Raw genomic sequence first — 12,233 nt, 5'->3', positions numbered from 1 at the left:
TGCAACAGACCCTTGCAGGTATTCCTGAGTCCTTCCTTCATCCCCTGATTTTAGTCCAAAACTCTGCTATTCGGATTCTTCCATACTATTTTATCACATTACAGAGCTCTTTGTTGGCTCCTTGTTCAATCCAGAGCCCAATTAAAACTGCTAGCTTTAATTCATATTTCAAGCTCTCCACTCACAACACTCTCATTATCTGTCTATCCTAACTTGTCCCAACAATCCTTTTTGCTCCTTATACCACTGCAGGCAGGGCTTTTCATTCCCTATTCCAAAGTTTTGTCCTCCAGATCAGGGGTCTCCAACCTTGTCAACTTTAAGACTTGTGGACTTCAACTCCCAGAATTTCTCAGCAAGAAAACTGGCAGAGGAATTCTGGGAGTTGAAGTCCACGAGTCTTAAAGTTGCCAAGGTTGGAGACCCCTGATCCAGATTGTAAACCTTTGAGAACTCAGCCCCATGATTCTAGAGCAGTGTTTTTTGAACTTGCTGGCTGAAAAAATTCTGGGAACTGAACTCTACACACCTTAAAGCTGTCAACTTTGAAAAATGCTGCTCTGGAATCAGTTCCCATTTCCCTCCTGCCTTTTGGAGAGTTGATGGCTTTAATGGGCCTTAAAGATGACTAGTGGGAGTTTGCAGAGTCTGTTTCTTGCATTTGGAGTAGTTTAAAAGAATACATAAAGCAAAAAAAAAAAAAAAGCACAATAATACCAAAGAAAACCCAACCTGGCAGCTGTAATTGCTGGCAACAGCTCTTACATTCAAAGACTCTGTGAAATAATTCTGTTTTGACAGCCTTCCTAAAGGCAAATGGCAAGGGCACCATCTGAATTTCAAAGGAGGGGAGCAGCAATAGTAAAAGACTCCTAGCCCTTGCCTACTAATCTTATATATGGAGATTACCTTGAGTATATCAACCCTGGATGAACAGAGGGCTCTTCTATTCGAAAGAGACAGCTTTGAGGATAAATGAGAGCAAAGCCATAAGAAGCTTTAAAAGTCAAAACTAGCACCTTGAACTATACTATTTAAAACCAATGCAGCACCCCTGTGTTGGATACATCTTCCCATCTACCAAATTGTTTCCTCTATGGTGCAGAACAGAGATGCGGTTACCTGGTGTCATATTTTCCATCTCTATTTTTCTGACGTTATGTGTATATAAGTCTTAAAGCTAGAGTAATCAAAGGCTACTCCCTTCGTAACTATTCAGGCTAACTATTCACAGTATTGTTTCTATTGGCTCTGGAGGGTTCTATGCCTTTCATAGAGATATTACAAATTCTTGTTTATTGTTCATCTCTCTCTGTTTCTCTCCCTCCCACCCTTTCTTTCTCTCTCTCTCTCTCCTTTCTTTTGCTTGCTTTTATCCCATTTTTGATGTTTAATAATGTGAAAGGGATATGGCAACACTGATTCAGCACCATTAATTTTCTCCGCAACACTGATTCAGCACCACAGGATTTCAATCCCAGACTCTAAAGCTCTAAACTACCCAAATCATCTGATAGAATGAACAAATTCAGCCCATTTTGTTGTTTTAATTTTAAATTCTTATCATCCCATTATGAAGAAATGTAAAATTTTTAGTAAGCTTAGGCAAACTCTATAAGGTGGAAATTGGAGATCAACTATTTTAACATGTCCAGAAGGTAGAAACAATGATAAAGTATCAAACAGGGAAATGTCACAGGAGAGATGTTAGTGATATGTTTCACAACTGCAGCAATGAATATTCTTACTTAAAGAAAAGACTAGAAAGTCTAGAGGACCATAAAGTCCAGGATTTGGGGTTTAAAATGATTTGAATATTTAATATCTACTTTCAGGCAAGTCATGTGGGAAGGTTAACTCCTGTAAACCTGTTAACTCAGATCAGCAATGTGGCAGATGATGGGTAATTTGCAGACAATATGTGATATACAGGAAAAAGACAGCATGGACTTTCCAATCTTCCCCAATTTTTTTTGTTTCCATCAAGGATCATAAATGGTATGTTTACTGGTGCTGTTTATTTGGGGACTTCAAGGACTTTGCAATGAACCCAAATCAGATTCCTTCAAATCAGATTCCTGGATCTGAAACTACATTAAGCCCTCCAGATTCTTCTTTAAGCATATTTATATAAATGTAAGATTTAGTACCAATGTCATTGTAAGTTAAGCAAAGTGCTGCGTCTTGCACCAGATAGCAAATTATTTGTGGTGAGGGTAGACTGGGAGAGGAAGAGAAGGCCTCTTTTTATGCACATGCAAAGTATGTGTATAACATTCTGACAGCCCAGAAAACTTTAAGATTTTCTTGAAGGCATAACTTTAATTCATTCCTTTTTCTGGCATCAACTTTTTCATCCCATTATGTCAAGAAATGTATTATCCCTCCATTTGTCTGTCAGAACTATTCCCACTGGTCTCATAGACTACAGGCTCCTGTACTTGAAACTTTCCGAGAACATCTTGCTATCAAGAGTTGCAGTTTTCAGTGAATGTCTCTGGTGACTTTTGACAATGTTTTACAGCGAACCAGAGCAGGAAGCTTCGGAGTTAAAGAAGTCTTCTGTCCCAGCCATGAATATGTAATAGGCCTTTTTCACTGTTCAGCATTCCAAAAAATGTAAGGTTCATTAAGTCTTTTGGAGATGAGAGCGTGGATGTCACTTCTGAATGAACCTGTCTTCAGGATGGCATTAGCAAATGACATGTTGAGGTAGGAAATATTAATATCCCACATTAAGGAATAAATTTGTTTAAATGCCCCTCGTGGACACCGAGGATGTAGAGGAGGGAATCATCTTCTAACTTTATATGTAAATGTCTTTTGCTTATATGCATAAGAATGCTCTTTCACTATTCAATTCCTTCATATTAGCAAGCAGGAGTGTAACTAATATATAAAATAAAGTCATTCTCTTTAATGAGAATGCTAAATATTTTAAAGAAATGCACAGCTGTGAAATATTGTCAAGGGCATTTTTATACTTAAGTTTAAGAACACTTATGACTTAACCGCTGAATTATTTAACATGCTCAGCCTTGAAGTTCTATTTATGTAGGGGTTTTAATGTTCGTATGCTTTTTGTTGGCTTTTCCCATGCTAAGGATTTAGGACCTTTGATTTTCGGTTTATAAAATTTACATTTTTAATCTCTTATTTCTGTGTATTTCCCTCATATGGCTTCTACAGACAAAAACAGAGTGAAAAGAGAAGAGTGTAGAATGAAGATTTAGAAAGGAAGGGAAGGAGAAGAGCAGGTAGAAAATGCTCAGTGTTTTAAGCTTTTTAATAAACATCAGGATATATTTTAAAAAATAATATGCACCCAGAAAGAAATCTTTTCATATGAATTACCCATATAGACAAAATCACTGGATTTATATTATAAATCAGTGAGGTAATTGGTAGAGAAATAAACAGACAGACTCATTCTGCTTTTGTTGGCTCTCATGCAACTCTTTAAGCAATTGTTAAGGTCTTGAGCCTTTAGGTCAGTGTCTCTGAAGCTTGGCAGCTTTATTATGTGTGGACTTCAATGCCCAGAATTTCAGACTGAAAGTAGTGTGGAAATAGAAGTCCACTCAAAATTGTGAAGGTTGAGAAATGCTGCTCGAGGTTGATAGTACCAATCACTGATTAATATGTAATTATTGTTCCTGAATGCACTGATTTAATCTCATTACAAAGGTCCCCCAAACTGTGTGTGTGTGTGTGTGTGTGTGTGTGTGTGTGTGTGTGTGCATGTGTGCGTGTGTGTGTGTGTGTGTGTATGAGGGAGGGAGGGATGGAGGGAGGGAGGGAGAGATATTATGTTGGATGTGGACCTCCAAAGTTCTGCTGCAGGCATATCCAATTGTCATGGCTCAGAGAAATCATTACTATTCTGAAGCTGCTGTGAAGAATAACTGTATGTTACTAATGGACAGTATTGCATGCTTCATTCTGTAGTAGTATTTTTCAATTGTTAGCTTGAATAAAAAGCAGAAGCAAGACCAATAAGAGGTTGCAATGATTCTATTTTGCTTTTCCTGCTGTTTTTGCTCAGCATTTATTTATTTATTTATTTATCGTATTTATATACCGCCCTATCTCCCTAGGGACTCAGGGCGGTTCACAGGCAAATAAAAATGTACATATAAATACAAAGTAAAATAACAGTTAAAAAGCTTATTCTATATGGCCCAATTTTTAAAAACAATATAAATAATAAAACCCATTAAAACCAATATAAAATTTAAAATCTAATCCAGTCCTGCACAGATGAATAGATGTGTTTTAAGCTTGACTTAATTCATAAACATCAGCTGGATGATCCTAAGTTTTCTCTCTAAAATAAAGAAAAAAACAAAATGATCATTTTTGGGAAGCAGGATATGAGATGAAACTTACTTTAATAATTGGACATTTTATACATGGTACATATATGGATATATAGTATTTATATAACCAATCGGGCAATGTTCTGATAATCATACTTATATCCTTTCTTGACATTACTGAAATGTTGAGAGAAGTGGGGGACTTCCTCTGGTGCTTATTAAGATGTTTCTCATTTTCAGAAACATTTACATTAACTTTTGGCAGAAGTTCATGGAAGTTCTCATACTTATATACATGCTTAGGTTTATTCACCTATCAAACTCAGCGGGGTAGTGACGACAAAATATACCAAGTCTTAGAGATATTTCAGATAGCTTTACTTTTTGTTGTTGTTGTTCCTTAAAACCAGGTGTATTAAAAAAAATCTGGAAGTTGGTCAGGACTCTCATCAGTTCTCCAATAGAAAGTAACAGAAACTGATAGGAGGGGATGTTTGTCTGAAGTCAGCTGATGTTTTCATAATGCAAAACCAATGGATGTTTCATGTTCTTTCCTTCAGAAGAAAGAAGGAATTATTATTATTATTATTATTATTATTATTATTATTATTATTATTATTATTATTGTTGTTGTTGTTGTTATTGTTATTGTTATTGTTATTGTTGTTGTTGTTATTATTAGACAGTATACACAGCAAACGAGATAACTATGCTGGATTTCATAACACAGATCACTAGTCGAACACCAGTCGAACACTTCCCAAGCATTTAGGACTGCATGATGTATTGGTGAATAATTATTATTATTATTATTATTATTATTATTATTATTATTATTATTATTATTATTATTATTATTATTATTGAAACAAGTAACAGTATAAACATAGACATGGGCACATGAAAAAATTGGCACACAAAAAAAGGATATAAATAGGCAAAACATAGCCATAAACACATAGAATGATTAGATATAACGTGGTCTCTGTTCAGTAGAGATTGGTACTGCAGTGACTCTTCTATCATACACTGCAAAATAGTATCTTTACTAACATCTAAGAAAGATTTTTTTGTAATCTTTAGAGGCAAAGTGGGTAGAAGATCTAATTACCAAGAGTCTGCTTTCTGAAGCAGTCCCAACTGGAAGCTGCAAGACAGAATATCCATGGATTACCCAACACAACTCTTGTCATTCTTTCTAGTTTACCTTGCCAAAATTTATAGCCATGGCAAGTTACATTTGATAGCAAGTTTATTTGTTTCACATTTTATTGGTCTTAATTTGGTCTTCCTGAGCAAACATTCACAGTAAAATACTAATAATGTTTATAAATTGTAATGCAATTTATGAACAAAGGCTAAATAAAACCTCAATGAGAAACTGAACTAAATTAAATTTTACAGATTTGTCTCTGCCTGTTCCTGACAATAGGTGTAGATAACCTGAAATATCATCAATTAAGCAATGATGTGACTTTCAGAAGCCATGGAATATGTTCTTTTTTCCAAAAGTTCCAGTACATAGCATGTGGTTTATATCGAGAGTATTATAACAATAATGAAAAATAGATGGCTTGAGTTCAAGTAATTTGTTCTCATCTAATTGCAGCTGTACCTAATATAACAAATTCACGCTTAAATGAAGAAGAAGGCCAAAAGGAAAATGTTTTTTAATATCTATTCTCAATGGAGGAGATACAGCTATTGGAAAAACAATGCACACATCTTGTTTTTAATATAATGCCAACTAGAGAGCTACTTGGCTCAATCTAATGAAGGGTGATCTGTTGACTGAAAGAGAATTTTATACATGGATAATTCCCCATCTATCAGATATAGATATTTAAAGAAAGAAATAGGTAGGGAACTAAAACCCCAAAACAGATTTAGATAAGGCATTGGACCCAAAATTAGCATAATTAAACTCCCTCATATCAAGTGCAAGTGAACTATTTTCATAGGCTGTTCAAGATGAGAAGAGAAAGGACTGGACCTTTATTCCATCTTGAAGTAACAGGTGCCATTAGTTCATACAGTGTACTCATAACAGCAGTTCAGCCAGGCAGTAGTTTCCAGTTAAGTTCTCTATAAAAATTAAATAGTAGTATTGATAGTATTTAAAATTTCAAAGTGCAAAACAAAATTTCATTACAGTGCCCATTATCTCAGAGTTTCATGTTTATTGGAATTAAGAAAAGTTCAGGGTATGGTAGTGAATTCCTTGAGAATCTTGGCTGTCTTTTATTTTTATTTTTTAAAAAGGAAGATTTTAACCCATATGACTTTTTGAACATGAAGAGTAAATATCTATTAGAATCTCTAATGCCAGGAAGGCAGATGAGTTAAATTCACTTTTTTTTTCAGAATCCTCAGTTGTTCCATATCTTCCTATGACTAGAAAGTTGAAGGGGAGAAGAATACAGAATTCTATTTTTATGTATAGAAATCATGCAATAAGATGTTAAACATCAATATATGCATAAAGGTCCATATCTAATACATGAAACAATATATATTTGCTATATATTCATAGTTACAGAATTGGGGTTTTTAAATTGAAGACTTACCCTTCTAAGATGCAGCATTTTAATTTTATATTTAGCAAAGATGTCCAAAACCTTGACTGCAACAGTATTTTGAACTATCTGAATTTCAGTGAAGCTAATATTTGTGATGAATAAACTGTATATTTGCTAACTTCAGCAGGAGCCAAACTGGTGTAATTCCCATTTCCTTCTCTTGATCCAAGTTAGACATGTTGGCCTGTTATATTAGATTCTTCCTTCTCCAGAGAATTAGGGTTAAATGCAGTTTATTCAGGGTTTCTTCTAGGTATTTGCCAAGCTGGAGATTCTATTGTAGCGGTCACTGAAAGGTTAAGCAAGGGGGTAATTCAGTGGAATAGTTTTATGCTCCAGAGAGAAGGGATTCCCAAGAAGTAATCATGGGGGACTACTCTGGTAAAGACTTTCTCACTAGCAACCTTGACGGAAACAGTAGGTACGTAAAAATCAACCATGTCGAATAAGAGCAAGAACTTTTCTCAAGAGATTTGCCAAGCTCTAATCTTGCAAACAGATCTCAGAGGATCAAACCCTTGTTGACTATATATTGCTCAGCAGGGATTAGCCCACAGTAAGGTACCTATGAAGAAATTTTGTCTTCCTGTCAACAGGGGCATTGCTGTTGCAGGAATTCACAGACTAATACAATGTAATGAGCAGTAGGGGCTGTTTCAGGGAGGATTCTCCCCCCCAAGATCAAAGGATCTTGAATGTGCTGAGTTTTTAGAGACCATCAACTAGACATCAGACTAGATTAGGCTAAATATAATATTCTCACCTACAATTCCTTTTAAATATTTTCCAGATCACACCTAATACCTATTTGAATTTGTCACAATGCTCCCAAGATAGTGTGTTTAGGAGCAAAATGTGGATATATTATTGAAAGTTAAAATGCAGCACCCCAGATTCGGCTACCCAAAGATGACCCAGTGCAATACAACAGCTTAGTATTACTGCTACAACTTTCACTCACAGTGGGGAGGGCCCTTTAGAAAGCAGTTCAGCAAGGACTCCTTCAGAAATGAAATTTGCTCTATATGAAGATATGGTTCAGCATATCTCTAGTCTAAACCTGGCTTCAATGCCATGCAATATCCTATGCAGAAGAAATCAGACAAGGGATTATGATTTAGAAAACAATGTAAACTTCTAATATATTCTGGGAAAATAAATGGCCATAGAAATAGAACTTGTATATGTTCAGATAAATGTCTATATATAATTGTAAATTAAGGCTGAGAAAAGACATGTGTACTTTACAGAGTTGCAACTAAATGCTATGTTTATGCCCCCATTTTTGGTATCATATCTGAAATCATATTGTGCACTCTCATTCTAGATGAATACATTGCTCATCACTTACAGCTAAAAATTTCTTTATTTACCAATTCCCTCAAACCCCCAACCAACAATAGCTGTATGCAAAGTCATCCCTCAAAATACTTCTGTATATGGGTATCATTGCCTTGCCTTTCGCCTCAGGCAGCCAGAGGCCTCTAAAGGCCCTGCAAGTGTCACTAGCCCTTTCTTGAAGTTACAGAGTCTGAATCTGAAAAAAACTGGTCACTGGTTAGGGGGAGCATCATAAGGGCTTAGGGAAGGCCCTAATTATCCCAGGTTCCAAAGCAGTCTGATTAGGGACTCTATAAATGCCCGTTTTTAAAGCATCTTTCACGTTTTTTATGATTAGCAGGCAGAAAACTATCACAACGCACTTTTCTCAGATACTTGCTTGTTATCTCTTTCTCTTCCTTTACTTCTTGTTTATGTCTCTTTCAAAGGAAGATTTCTCTTGGTTGATTGGTTGCTTTTATTCCTCACCAGCACCTGAAAAAAAGAATGTTTTGAGATAGGAAGTAGCCTTTTTTTGTCCAGAAACAGCTTAGACAATCTGTCAGTCTTTCCCTAAACTATGTGCTAGACAAAGGGTTAGCATAGCAAGTGCCACAATAATGTCGACACAGAAATATTACAAAGTAAAGGCTTATAAAATAATAAAAATTCTACTTAGTTCAGATACCTCCCAGTGCCTTTGGCAAAACACCTTGAGCATTCCACATAAGGCGGGCATTGTCTTCATAAGATGGCACCTCATAAAATGGTATTAAATATCACCGACAGGGCTTCATATTTCATCCAGCAGGGTTTAAAGTAGACATGTTCTATATCACACATTATTAGAATGACATCTGCTTTGCAAGTTCTGTACCCAGGAGCATACCTTGATAACTCATTTCCGCACTCCTTCTCGGAGGGCTTCTGTGCCTTCATAATACCTAATATGTTTAACTCATTTTGAACAGAAGTCTAAAGGCTGTCCTGGCCCTCTGGCCACAACTGTAGCTGTCAGGCAAAGGAGTCAGCTATCAAACATTACTCATTTATCATTAGCGGGGATGCAGCTGTACAAAGGAATCCAGCCTCTACCCTGAAGAGCTGTCAACTCATCCCTGTATATGATTCTTCTCTTCTCTCAGTGGGGCATTTTGCAAAGTGGAGGCATCCCCATTCTCCCTCCAAAATGATTGGTGGTAGGAAGAGTATATATGAACAATGCCCTCACTTTTAAATCACTTTGCCATCTGATTTTCTTTTTTTTAATTTGTGTCTTCTTTTCATTGGCCTGTGTGTTCTGGCTCACCGATCCCATTTTGAGATCAACAGCATTTTACCCTTTCTCTGTTGCCTAAGGGGCATTTCAAAATGTGTACCATCTGCTATTTTATGTCTCATGGCTGGGGTTCAATAACCTCCTTCCCTAAAACACACACACACACACACACACACGGAAAAATGGTGTAGTTCTGAGCACATACAGCACATACAGGGAATATTTTTTTTCTATGCACAATCCCTCAAACCTTCTGGAGTTCTCCTGTTTTTTCAGGCAGGACACTGCAACCAAAACTACAGCTAATACCACCATCTTAAGAAAGCACCTCAAAATTATTTAACATTTCCCCCAGTCATTTATATTTTTATGGCAAAGTGGTTGAGGTTGCAATTACATTCACCATAAAAATGGAGAAAGGATTTTGAAAACAGAAAAGGTTGTAACCATTTAAAACTGCCATTGGGTGAGTCATTTTCCCCAAAGGGGATCCTCAGTTCAGAACCTCTACATTCAGGAGATTTTGAGTTCATGACTCCAGATGTACCATAGTAGACACATTATATGCCTATGATCCTACAATCTCTTGGAATAATGGTAATTCTGGCTCTAGTAACATTTTCTTTATTGTTCTCCAGTCTCAGAAGATCTGCCCCTCCATGTGTAAATCAAGAGATCACCCTACAAAATTCAAATCCCACACATTATAAATACAAGTAAGGCAACCTTGATGTGATAGGAGGGGCTTTTCTCTCCCAAGAATAAGAACTGGGTGGGAATGTTGGGCCTGAGGGTGAATGTGGGCAGTGGTGGAATTCAGTTGGTTTGGGCCGGTTTGGGAGAACCGATAGTTAAATTCTTGGCTGGCTCCACTCCTTCCCACCCCTCCCCTTCCAGGAGTTCCCACACGCCCAATTTTGGCTCCCAAGTAAGTACAGGGAGGCCTCCTCGGACCAAAATGGGCTGTGGGGGTGTGTCGTCAGGGAGGCCTCCTAGGCGCAAAATGGGGACGCTGCCCCCCCACCCCATTTTCACTCCCAGGAGGCTTCAGGGAAGCCTCTTAGGCCCAAAACAGGGCACGGAAGTCTGTGCATCCCCCCATGGCCCGTTTTTGCTCCCAGGAGGGTGCAGGAGGCCAAGTGCTGTGTGTCACACTCCCTGGCCACACCCACCATGGCCACGCCCACCCAACCAGTCATTAAGGCAGAGAATCAGTTGTTAAATTATTTGAATCCCACCACTGAATGTGGGGGATATGTGGGATGTGCATAGGTCAGTTTGAGTATTTACTTCTGGCATGAGAGTAGGGAAGTGGGAAGATATGACTAAAGGCCAGCAAGATGGGGCAGTTGAATGAGAATGGGGTTAGGGGCTGGGGACTCCCCTCTATCCCCTGGCTTGGTAGCAGGATGGCTAAATTATATGAATGAATAGAGGGCTCCAAAACTAGGGGAGCCAGAAGGCAGGAACTGGAAGATGCGTCCTGTAACAGGCCAGTACATTCAGATAATGATGGGCATGAGATATTTCAATGGGAGACAGAGGGAAGAAAATTACAGGAGAAGATGCCCATGGTATCTGGTACCAGTGGCATGTTCTGGTCCTCTAGGGTCAGAGATCTCAGCCTTCAGCTGTTGCTGCTCAATGTCAATTATAAAGCCCCCTCCCTCCTTACAAACCTATTAGCTGGATAACTGCAAATATTATCAAAATCTGACTGGGCCTGGAAGTGGGGGATTCCCCTCTCTGAAATGTGCCTGGTGAGATTTCAGACTACAGGCCTGGGGAGTTATCATTCAAGAGTTTCTGTTAGCCTTCAGGGACATTGTCCTACAAGTTGCCCATTGTGAGACCCTGTTTCTGAAGATAGGTTTGCAGGATTAATTGCTCCTGCATAACCTCCCTACTGTATAGCAATCTCCCTTCCTGAGGTTTTGTGGCTAGCTATGGAGTTCCTCAGGCTTATGGTCTTGGGGGATTTAGTTTGACATCCCTGTGGCTCACCTCAGAAGCATTTCGGGAGTTCATGGCCACTCGGGAGGCCATAGTCTATCCTAGGTCATTCAATTCAAAACACTGGTCACACACCAGATATATTTATCTGGCCAGATCAATGACAGTGTGATCTGAGTGGGGAGCTTTCTCTGGCCCCCTCTGTCATGGTCATTTCACCCTGGTGACCTTGAGATTGTCTTATGCTATCCCCTTCCATGGGGAGAAAAGATATGTTTAATTGATCTGCCCTCAGCAACTGGTAGATCCACTATGGTTTCAAAGGGAACTGGGTTTTTTACCTGGGATGCTACTGCATAGTCCTGCTAAGGTCTTGGCCACGGCTTGGAATAGAGAAGTAGAAAAGTGTTGGATAGTGTCATCCCCTTGGAATCTCTCTTGGCCCATTGCTCTTAGAATTTCCTGTTGTTTATGGAGGGCCTGAGGGAGCCGGAAGGGGTTAAGAGGTATCCAGAGCATTGCTGGAGGAAGACAAGAGATAAATCAAATTGATAATGAGTTAGAGCCACTATTAAACAATAGCTCATGGTGGTAAGAGCAGTGAACCACTAATATTTCTCTTCTCTTATTGCATTTACAGAGTATTGCCCAGTGATCCAGTTTAGGGTTTCCCAATCCCTTTCAGATAAAGGGGAATTCACCTTTAGGGCTGTGTTGGGAAATTTTCAGCGCACCTTAAAATCACTCAGATCCATTCTTAGTTGGAGCAAGCATGGTGCAGGT

At 38.3% G+C, this 12,233-nt stretch overlaps 1 long non-coding RNA gene across 1 annotated transcript; it reads right to left on the bottom strand.

The window, feature by feature from the left end:
- Positions 1–4,468: 4,468 nt before the first annotated feature.
- LOC131188516 (uncharacterized) lies at positions 4,469–9,394 on the bottom strand. Its single transcript, XR_009152795.1, has 3 exons — positions 9,108–9,394; positions 8,602–8,713; positions 4,469–4,873 (listed from the first exon to the last, which is right to left on the bottom strand). It is a non-coding gene; the product is annotated as an uncharacterized LOC131188516 (long non-coding RNA).
- Positions 9,395–12,233: the final 2,839 nt, after the last annotated feature.

This window comes from Ahaetulla prasina, chromosome 1, assembly GCF_028640845.1.
Source record: "Ahaetulla prasina isolate Xishuangbanna chromosome 1, ASM2864084v1, whole genome shotgun sequence".
Lineage (NCBI taxonomy): Eukaryota > Metazoa > Chordata > Lepidosauria > Squamata > Colubridae > Ahaetulla > Ahaetulla prasina.
Note: the sequence above shows the minus strand (reverse complement) of the source record. Positions and strands in the feature narration are given on the sequence as shown.